The sequence below is a fragment of the Melospiza melodia genome, chromosome Z (genome assembly GCF_035770615.1).
Source record: "Melospiza melodia melodia isolate bMelMel2 chromosome Z, bMelMel2.pri, whole genome shotgun sequence".
In the NCBI taxonomy this organism is placed as follows: Eukaryota; Metazoa; Chordata; class Aves; order Passeriformes; family Passerellidae; genus Melospiza; species Melospiza melodia.
In genome coordinates, this window is record NC_086226.1 from 1,408,343 (window position 1) to 1,417,734 (window position 9,392).

The 9,392-nt window shown below is 48.9% G+C and overlaps 1 long non-coding RNA gene across 2 annotated transcripts; it reads left to right on the top strand.

The window, feature by feature from the left end:
• The first annotated feature begins 495 nt into the window (after positions 1–495).
• On the top strand, positions 496–7,348 carry LOC134432134 (uncharacterized). 2 transcript variants are annotated; one of them, XR_010031231.1, is made up of 4 exons: positions 496–734; positions 2,566–2,616; positions 6,458–6,501; positions 6,663–7,348. It is a non-coding gene; the product is annotated as an uncharacterized LOC134432134 (long non-coding RNA). The 2 variants fall into 2 exon arrangements; XR_010031232.1 differs by lacking the exon at positions 496–734 and adding an exon at positions 2,277–2,409.
• Positions 7,349–9,392: the final 2,044 nt, after the last annotated feature.

Below are 9,392 nucleotides of genomic sequence, written 5' to 3' on the forward strand. Positions count from 1 at the left end.
AATCCTTGCTGGAGGCTGGAAGGTGTCAGGACTGGGGACTCTGGATCAGGAGCTCTGGATCAGGACGCACGACTTCCAGCCTGAGATTCTTGGGAAATGACCCATCCTGCAGGGTACGGTGTGTGTAGGAGTGTGAGAAGGAGCTGGGTTTGTTTCTCCAGGGGGCATGGGGGGATGTGAAGAGGTGACACCAGGGTGGCATCAGGGTGGCAGCAGGGTGGCAGCAGGGTGGCAGCAGGGTGGCAGCAGGGTGGCTAAAGGCAAACCCACAGCGGGGTGGGTGCCAGACTCTGGAGCAGCGCCGCGTCTGTCGCGCTCCCACCTCGCGTGGGCTGGAGGCTGCCTGGCCACGCTGCTCATGGCGTTCATCATCCACGTGTCCCAGCAGGAAGAAGGGGCAGCTTTCCGGTGACTGAGGACTTTTCTCCAGGAGCTGGCGTGGCTCCAGGTCCAAAGAGCAAAGCGGAGCTTTGCCGAGCCCGTCCCCATGCAGGAGGAGCAGCCCTGCTCCCCTCAGCCCCTCTGAGCTGCTCATCCCTACCTCCTCCTTTCATCCCTGCTTCTGGATTAATCCCGTCACAGCCCAGGAAGGAGCTGGGAAAGGAAGAGGATTTCTGCTTGAAAGGAAAAAGAAAGGAGAGGAGTTGTAAAAGCTGGGGATGGAGGAGGGAATAGAAACATCCTTCTTTCAAGGAAAAGATGCTGTGGCTGCTGTTCTGGGTACCATATGCCAGGTAATAACACGAGATGACTCAGTGTTTGGGAAATTAAATTGGCTCTTTATTAAAAGCATGCATTTAGGGAGGTAGTGAGGTGTCAGGGGAGTCCCTGCATTGCCTTAGCAGAGGGAATTCAGGCAGGCTGTCTCACTCCCTGCGCTGCCGAGCACGGGGTTCACAAGGTGCTGGGACACAAATCCAGCCTCAGCATCCTCCCAGGGCTGCTCCCAGGGAAGCACTGAGCATCTCTGGGAAGATGTTAGGAGCTCTTCCGAAGCTCTCTCCTACCTCATTCAGTGGAAGCTGTTGGGTCTCTGCCAGTGGGAAGCGCTCCAGCCTCAAGACTTTTGTCCCAGGAAAATAGCAAGAGGCGGAAAGAGCAGCTGGGGACACGAAGAATTTTGAGAGCACAAGCTGCAGCTCAGAAAATGCTGTGCCAAACTCTAGCCTTGCCCTGGCAATAGCCTTTAAAATGCCTTAGCAATGGTGGGAATCTGCTGATTCCAAGGGGAAATACAGAATATTGACAAAGTACCTTGCTCGTAGCTGGGTTGTGCTGGTAGCTTGGTGCCCCTTCTCTACCCCTTGAGCAAGTCTTGGCCTCACAGAAAGTAGCTGAAGGCAAAATTCAATGTACTGTTTTCTGCTCAAATCATATCTCCCCTCTGTGGAATTCTCATTTTTGCATACAGACAGGTACCGAAAAATTAAGCTAAAGATGAGAATTAATTTCTTTTTCCCCAAGTCCTGCCAGCACAGGTGGGATGACGGAGATGTCTGCCAGGATGGAGGCACAGTGATGAACTCAGTGGGTTTCTAAGAAGTGGCTGTGGCCATTAAGTGCTCAGATGCTCCCTCAGAGACTTCTGCAGGAAAATAAACACTTAAAATAGTTGGCCAACAATCTTCCTGCCAGAATTAGACTGATCCTTATTATGGTCGGGCTGCAGTTGAATTGAAAGCAAATAGACGTCCTTTAAAAACACAAATAATGGACCCAGTGTAGGAGCAGAGGACTGGGGACAGACGAGGTCTTTATTCCCATTCTGACAGAGCCTGAGTGAACAGCTCTGCCCTCCTTCCCAAGCATCTGTCCCCCTTCCCAAGGGAGATGTCTGTCTCTGCCCTGGGGTCAGGGATATCGGATGTGGAGTTCCAGCAGTCCCTGCTGCATCCAAACCTCAAGGTGTGAGGCAGCCTGTCTGAAAACCTGGAGAGAAGCAGAGGTGATGGGGTGTGAATGTGGCCAGGCAGGGTGTTCATGACAAAAGAGACAGCACTAGCCTGTCAATACTCTCTCCGGTACAAAAAAAAAAAAAATTCATATGTATATATATATCTATATATACATATAGATAGATCAATATATATATATAGATATATTCTATATTTACATTTCAGAGCAGGGCACCCACGGGTGAAGCAATGCCTGGCTGTGGTGGGAGGGGAAGCTGGTGAAGCTGGTGTTGAAATGCTGAATGTGGGGACAGGTTCCTTCCCCCACTTCCCTGTTATTTTTAGAAGGGCATTTTTATCCAGCACAGCCATGGGTGCCAAGGCTGTTTGCAAGTCAAGGCTAAATTCACTGTTATTTGGAGGAGGTCTGGGTTCCTGGAGATCAGGGTTTGTGAGCAATAATTTGCTTCAGAAATGTTGAAATCCTGCCCTGATGCTGCTTTCCATACTACAGGTGAGAAGCTGCAACTCAGAACAGCTGGATTTTCTCCTTGACCTCCCATGTAGCTTAAAATAATAGCCTTAATTTCCCATATTTCACATAATTCTGTTGAATAATGAGACTACCTGGACATAATTAATTACTTTCCTCCACTGATTTAATTCACAGCTACATCGTTGGATTTAAGAGGCCTTGGAAATACAAAGTATGATTACCCAGGTAAGAACAAATTACCAATTTAAAGGATCACCGTGGTTCTAGCCCCGAGGATTTGCAAAGGTCAGGCTGCTGAGGAGGCTGAGCTGAGAGCTGGCAGAGCAGGGACCTGGGCTGGTGATGAAGGATGTCCTTCCACACCAGGCAGGATGGATCCTGTCAGACACCTCCACAGGGTGACAGAAAACATCTCTGACAGGGACATTAATAACTCCAGTTGTGCTGAAGTTCGAATTAAACATTGACAAGTGTGTTTTGCAGAGGCATGGCTGGCCAGAAAATATTACAGTAACCCAGAAATCTCTCTCTTCCTCTGGTTGTAAATGGGATTTTTTTTCCATAATCCCTTACTGTGGATATTAATTGCATCGAAGGATTGTGATGCTGCTTAGAGGGGTGCAGTGGGGAGGAATTGCTAATAGTTGGGGTGGGAGAAGAAGCAGGGGAATTTCACTGGGTTAGGGATGTGCAAAATCCAGAACGCTGGATGGAGGACAACAGCAAAACATTTTTCTAATGTGATTTTCCAGGGAAAAATTATTGCAATCTTTCAATAAAGGGGGCTTGGAAGAAAAGTGAGACTTTTTAGTAAGGCCTGTAGTGACAGGACAAGGGGTGAAGGTTTTAAACTAAAAATGTGTGGATTTAGATTATATATAAAGAAGGTTTACACAATGAGGATGGTGAGGCTCGCACAGGTTTCCCAGAGAAACTATAGCTGCCCCATCCCTGGAGGTGTTCCAGGCTGGACAGGGATTGGAGCAACCTGGGATAGTGGAAGGTGTCCCTGCTCATGGCAGGGAGTGGGAATGGATGAACTTTACAGGTCACTTTCAACCCAAACCTCTCCATTATTCTGTGGGTCTGTGCCTTGGCCATTTCATTGCTCAGTATCATACTGTGTACAGGTAGCTATATTTATTTTTAAGCAACTTCTAGTCTCAGAATTCTGCGTGGAATGATGTAGTAGCTAGAAAGCCAAGCTTTGGGCAGGGGCTCTGGGCCTGGGTACAGTTTTCACCATGAAAAGGTTGAGGAGAGCAGGCTGGGCACCACAGAGTTGGGATGGCACCTGAGGGCTGGTACTGCCCTGGGGCTGGCAGCCCAGGCCTTGGCTGGAGAGGGGCAAAGGCAGGATGACTCAATGGTCTTGTGCATGGATGATCTGGGCTACTGGTGATGGCAGATGAAAGCCTTCCATTCTTAGCTTCACCTTTCTTCCCCTAGAGTGGATACAGCTCTTCTTGCCCTGCTGGTAAAGCACCTTCTGAGCCTTCTCCAGGTGTAAACCAGCACTGTGTTTGCAGGGATAACAGCAGCCCCGGGTCAGCAATGACTCTTTGAACATGTCCCAGGAGAGAACCTTCCCTGGGAAAATGAGAAATGTCTCAGACTGTAACACTACAGCGCTGTGCCTCATCTGCTTCATGGCTGTGGCAGCTCCCCTGCCTGGACTTGGGTTAATCCAGAGCCTGGTGGGAAGAGCCCATCGGGGAGGCCTTCACCACACTCCTGCTGATGGCAGCAGCCCAGGTTCCAGCTTCTCCTGCTCCTGGGAGCCCACATCCTCTGCAGTCACCTGCCTGCACCCTCTGTTATCTCTCATGCACCTCCTAATGATGCCTTCCCTGGCCCTGACTCACCTGCTGATGTGGAGATCCTCCCTTCCTGGCCACATCCTCTCTCCCCCTATCAGCAGAGCCACCAAAAAGGAAGGAGGATTGGCAGCAAACAGCACTCCAGCACCCATCAGCCACGGGGGAGCTTGGAAAACGTGCCTTTTGTCACCTTGGAAAATGTCAGCTAACCACAGTTTATATATTATGTGCAATGGAGAAGCCATCAGGGTTGCTCAAGGTCTGCTCCTCCAAGGAGAAGGACTCACACTTCTCCTTTCAGCAGAGAGATGTGATGCCTCAGAGCACCTGAGTCTCTCATCCTCTTTTCCCCACTGGGCATCTCCACACTGTGAAATGATAGTCCTTAACCACATAAACTTGTGGTTTCCACATGCCAGCAGCTCAGGCTGAGCAATGACAGGAGCCCAGGACTTATCCTTTGTCTGCCAATAAAATAAGTGAGCTTATCTTCACACGGGCTTTGCTTCTTATCACATAGTTTTGGTAAAAATACACAGTGCTGCAGGTGTAGAAATACACCTGCCCTCCCTTCCTCAGCAGTTGCCCAGGGCTGGCACCCCAGTTTTGACCCCATTGCCTTCCCAGCAAGGTGACTGGGGAGGAAAGGGAAATGTTTTCATTCCCTGCTTGCTGAAAAAGCTGTTAGGAAAAAAAGGGTTTGACACGCTCTTGCTTTTTGATAGGAGAAAAAAAAAAAAGAGATAACAATATCAAACCACAGGCACGTCAGGCACATGGCAGGTATTTTATCATGCTCTGGCCTCTGGGAATCAGAGCAGGGCAGGTTTATATTAACCATGCTGGGACAAAATAGAGACATGCTGATACCCTCATATCTACACACAGGGTAGCAGGCACACATCAGATGGAAATTTGCAGCTGCCCAAATAACCAACCACGTGAAGGTGCCAGCTGCCCTGCCCAGCACACGTTATCCCCACCAGCACAGACTTTGCTTGGAAAAACCCTTCTATTTGTTTGCCCCAAAACACTCTGTGTGTGCCACCAGAAATGACAGAAATAATGAGAAGTCATTTCCCCTCGCTCTGACTGACCCTTGTCACCCCCATGAGCTGGAGTGTGGGGCTCAGGGCACTGGGGCTGGGGGAGCCTGGCCTTGAAGGGTTCTGGAGATGGGACATCTGCCACCTCTCTGGGCAGCCTGTGCCAGGGCCTCACCATTCTCACTGTAAAAACAACTTTATATCTCATCTAAATCCATCCTGTTTTAGTTTAAAACCTTCACCCCTCATCCTGTTGCAACAGGCCCCCCTAAAATGTTTGTCCCCAGCACTGCACACAGGTTTGCTAATGGCTCTCTGATTTTCTGTTATTTTCCCTAAAGAGTCCTTCAAATTTGATTTAAAAAATATGAAGCAGGCATTTTTTCCAGAGCTAGCTCTGTAAAATAATCTTCCTTTTCTAAACTGCCACTGTAGTATGACTGTGCTCTACCCCAGCTGGGGACCCCAGGCAGGGCTGAGCCCACAGCACCCTGGCTTTCCTCTGTAGCAGGACTCAACTGTTTTTCCCCAGGGGCAGGACACAGGGAGGTGGTTTCCTCCCTGCACTGAGTGAGGAAATTTCCCTTGTTTCAGAAGTGACAGTAAAACCTGGGAAGATGCTGAGTTCATCCCTGCTCAGCTTGGCTCCTATGAATAATTATTAGCAGGTCTTTGGAGCTAGACCAAGAGTGAGCAGGCACAGCCCTTCAGTCAGCAGATATTCCAGTGCCCCTTCTTCTGCTGCTGAAATAAAATGTCTAATTTAACTCAATTTCCAAATTATACTAATTAAAAAGTACTAGCAGCACAATTAAGTGCACTCCGCAGAGAGAAACTGCTTTTCATGAAAGGCCTGCTTTAGGATTCCAGATAATATAGTTTCCAGCAGATAATGTTTAATTTCTCCATAATAATCCCATATTCCCCAGCTGGGCTTCGTTCACAGGGGCTGAAGTGCAGACAGCTAGAGCAATAGTAGTTGCTCTTCATTCCATCATCCATCCAGGTCCTGGAGATGAGAAAATCCATGACATTTTCAAGGTGTGGTGGTGGTAAATTAATTTCTACAGTTTTAAAGAACAAAAAAGTCTGGTCCCCTCTCCCAAGTAAGGTGTGTTCTCCTAAGAGGGATTTGATTTCAGAAGGGGAATTAACTTTGCTGCAAAAGCACTGAATAAATCTTCTATTTGTTCTCTCCAGGACACAGCAATTTAAATTGAACAAGAAATTATCAAGAAATACAGGTATGCATGGCAGGACATGAAAGATGGACAAATTTAGTTGCAACCATTTAAGAGCAAAGGAAATTAAGGGTGTGGGACCTGGGGCTGTGGTGGATTCCTCATCATCTGCAGTCTTTAATCAAGTTGTTTCTCCTTTTTTTTTTTTTTTTTTTTTTTTTCAGGTGCATTTAATAGAGGCTTCTGGAACAGTGTGCTGGGGCTTTGGTGAATCGGTGGGCATTGTTTGGGGATTACAGGGTGGGGCTCTGTGGGCTGTGGGAGAGAAGACATCAGAGGACACCATCCCTCCTGGCCTTGGCTCAGCAAGCCTGTTCCTGCTCACCTTGGGAGACATCCACGGGCAGACAGCGCCTCGGAAATCCTGGATGGATTATCTGGGTGTGCTCAGGGGCAAAGGGAAGCACCAAACCTTGTGGCACCCCTGGCTGGGGCAGGGCCGTGGCCACCCTGCCAGGGCACTGTCCCACTGGAGGGACTGGGGAAAAAACACACGTGAAAAATGAAAAAAAAAAATCTATTAAAAAAAAAGATACAGAACCCCAGGTTAATCTTTTCCTTAAGAAAGGACCTTAAAGTTCCTTTAGTCCAACCCCCTGCCATGGGCAGGACACCTTTCTCTAGCCCAGGTTGCTCCAAGCCCTGTCTAACCTAGCCTTGGACACTTCCAGGGATTCTGTCTGGACACACAAGAGTTTTGGGTTTTGATAGATGTGGGTTTGTAGGAATGAATATTTCCTCTGCCAAGAAAGTTTGTGATCCTTGGGGTCTCTGCAGAATGGAATTCTGTGACCCCTCACAGTGCTGGCAATCCCAGAGACCAGGTAACACACACAATGGCCACAAGCAGATAAGATGTTTTCAAAACATATAAGGAGGTTTCTGTTAACCATTTTCACCATTAAATTGTGGTTTCTCTGTGTCTTTGCCTTTTGCTGCCTGATTCCTGTGGGGTCAAAGGGCACGGCAGAGGTGCTGTACGCCACACCCACATAATATATGGAATATACTAGGAAGAAATATAAGGGAGAACATACAGGAAGGAATTGCTGGCTGGGAGGGTGGGCAGGCCCTGGCCCAGGGTGCCCAGAGCAGCTGTGGCTGCCCCTGGATCCCTGGCAGTGTCCCAGGCCAGGCTGGATGGGGCTCGGAGCAGCCTGGGATGGTGGGAGCTGTCCCTGCCCATGGCAGGGGGTGGAATGAGATGAGCTTTAAGATCCTTCCAACCCAAACCATTCTGAGACTCTCTGATTCTCTGGTGCTACTCCCCATAAAAATGGGAATATTGAAATGCTCAGAGCAGCAGAAGCCCTTTCTGTCACTGGGAGAGCAACACCTCCAGCAAGTGCCAGACTGAGGAGCTCCTCCCTGCTCCCCCTGGGCTCACAAACTCCGTGTCCAGCACACGTCCTTGCGACCCACAGCCCCATCCTTCCCATCCCCTTCCCTCCCCTCAGCACCACCACCTGCCTGGGACAAGAGAAGGGCGCTGGCTGCCTCTCCCAGCAGCAGCACCACATCCCACAGCCCATCCAAGGGCAGCTCCAGCTCGGAACAAAGCAGGCATCACCCTTGGAAACGCCCTGGGCTCCTGCTGCAGTTCACAGCAGGTGAAACGTGGCAGCAAAGTTTACGTAAAGCATAGTCAAACAGAGCTGCATTTCTGCCTCTGAGACATCAGCTCTAGCAGCTGATATTTTCTATTTTCTTGGCTTTCTAAAGGATTTGTGCCATAGTTTGTCACGCAGAGAATAAATTATAGGAATTCTTGTGATCTCAGTGAGAATAGCCTCTCAGAACAGTGACCTTGACACAGCAGTGTCCTCCTCTTCCAGCCCTTTTCCCACATCTGAGCCTTTGCTGGCAGCGGCCAAGCCTCAGAGACACCTGAGTCAGGTCTGAATAAGCACTCAGAGGAGCAGGTCTTGTTCCCCTCACTTGTCCCTGCCTTGGATGTGTTTGCTCACAGAGGTTATTCCTGTTCAGAGCCTGGCCCGAGGACACCCAGCAGAAACACAATTCCTGGTGTGTTCTCCTGGGTGCTCAGAAAACTCACCTGGAGACACATTTCTCCACGAATGCTGCTGAAACACACAATTTATTAATTTTTCTTGGACCATTGGGCAGTGTCTCTGCAGGGCCAGGTTGGATGAGGAGCAATCTGGTCTAGAGAAAGGTGTCCCTGTCCTTGGCAGGGGTGGAACACGGAGAACCTTAGGGTCCCTTCCAACCCAAACCATTCTGGATTCTCTGATTCTCAGAGACCATAACCCTCAGCATCTCCAGCCATGCAGTAACCATATTCCTGCCTTATTCCAGTACCATATTCCTGCCTGGAGCACTTTTCCATTACAGATGTTGTGGCCATTATTCCCATCCCATCTTCCGTCTGGCAGCAGTTACATGCAGAATGGACATCAGGATATTTTCCCTATAGTTTTTGGAGAGTCGGGGGAGGAATCTCATTTTGTTAAAAAAAAAACAAAAAACAAACAAATTTTAAAAAAAGAAAAAAAAGATTTTTGGTCTGTCTAGTGTATAAACCTTTTCCTCCTAGTCAGAGTTAAGTGTGGTGGAATGCCCCTTTATTGACTCTCTCTTTGGTTAAGCACAAACCCAAACATTCCTGTGCTGCAGAATGGCATTTGCTGTTCAGATGTGAGTCCTGGGGATGCTGGTTTGTACCCAAAACGGGACCAACATCACAAATGGAAATGGCTCTGCTTGGTTGCCCAAACACTGATGTTTTGTGCCATCAGAGACATCCTGCCTGGGCACAGGGATGACAGAGCACCTCCAGGACCAGGAGGAGGGATCTTAGAGAGATCTCTAAAATACCTCAGTTTCTAAACCAAAATCAAGCCCTGCAAGCCCAAAACACATGTCTGGGCCCA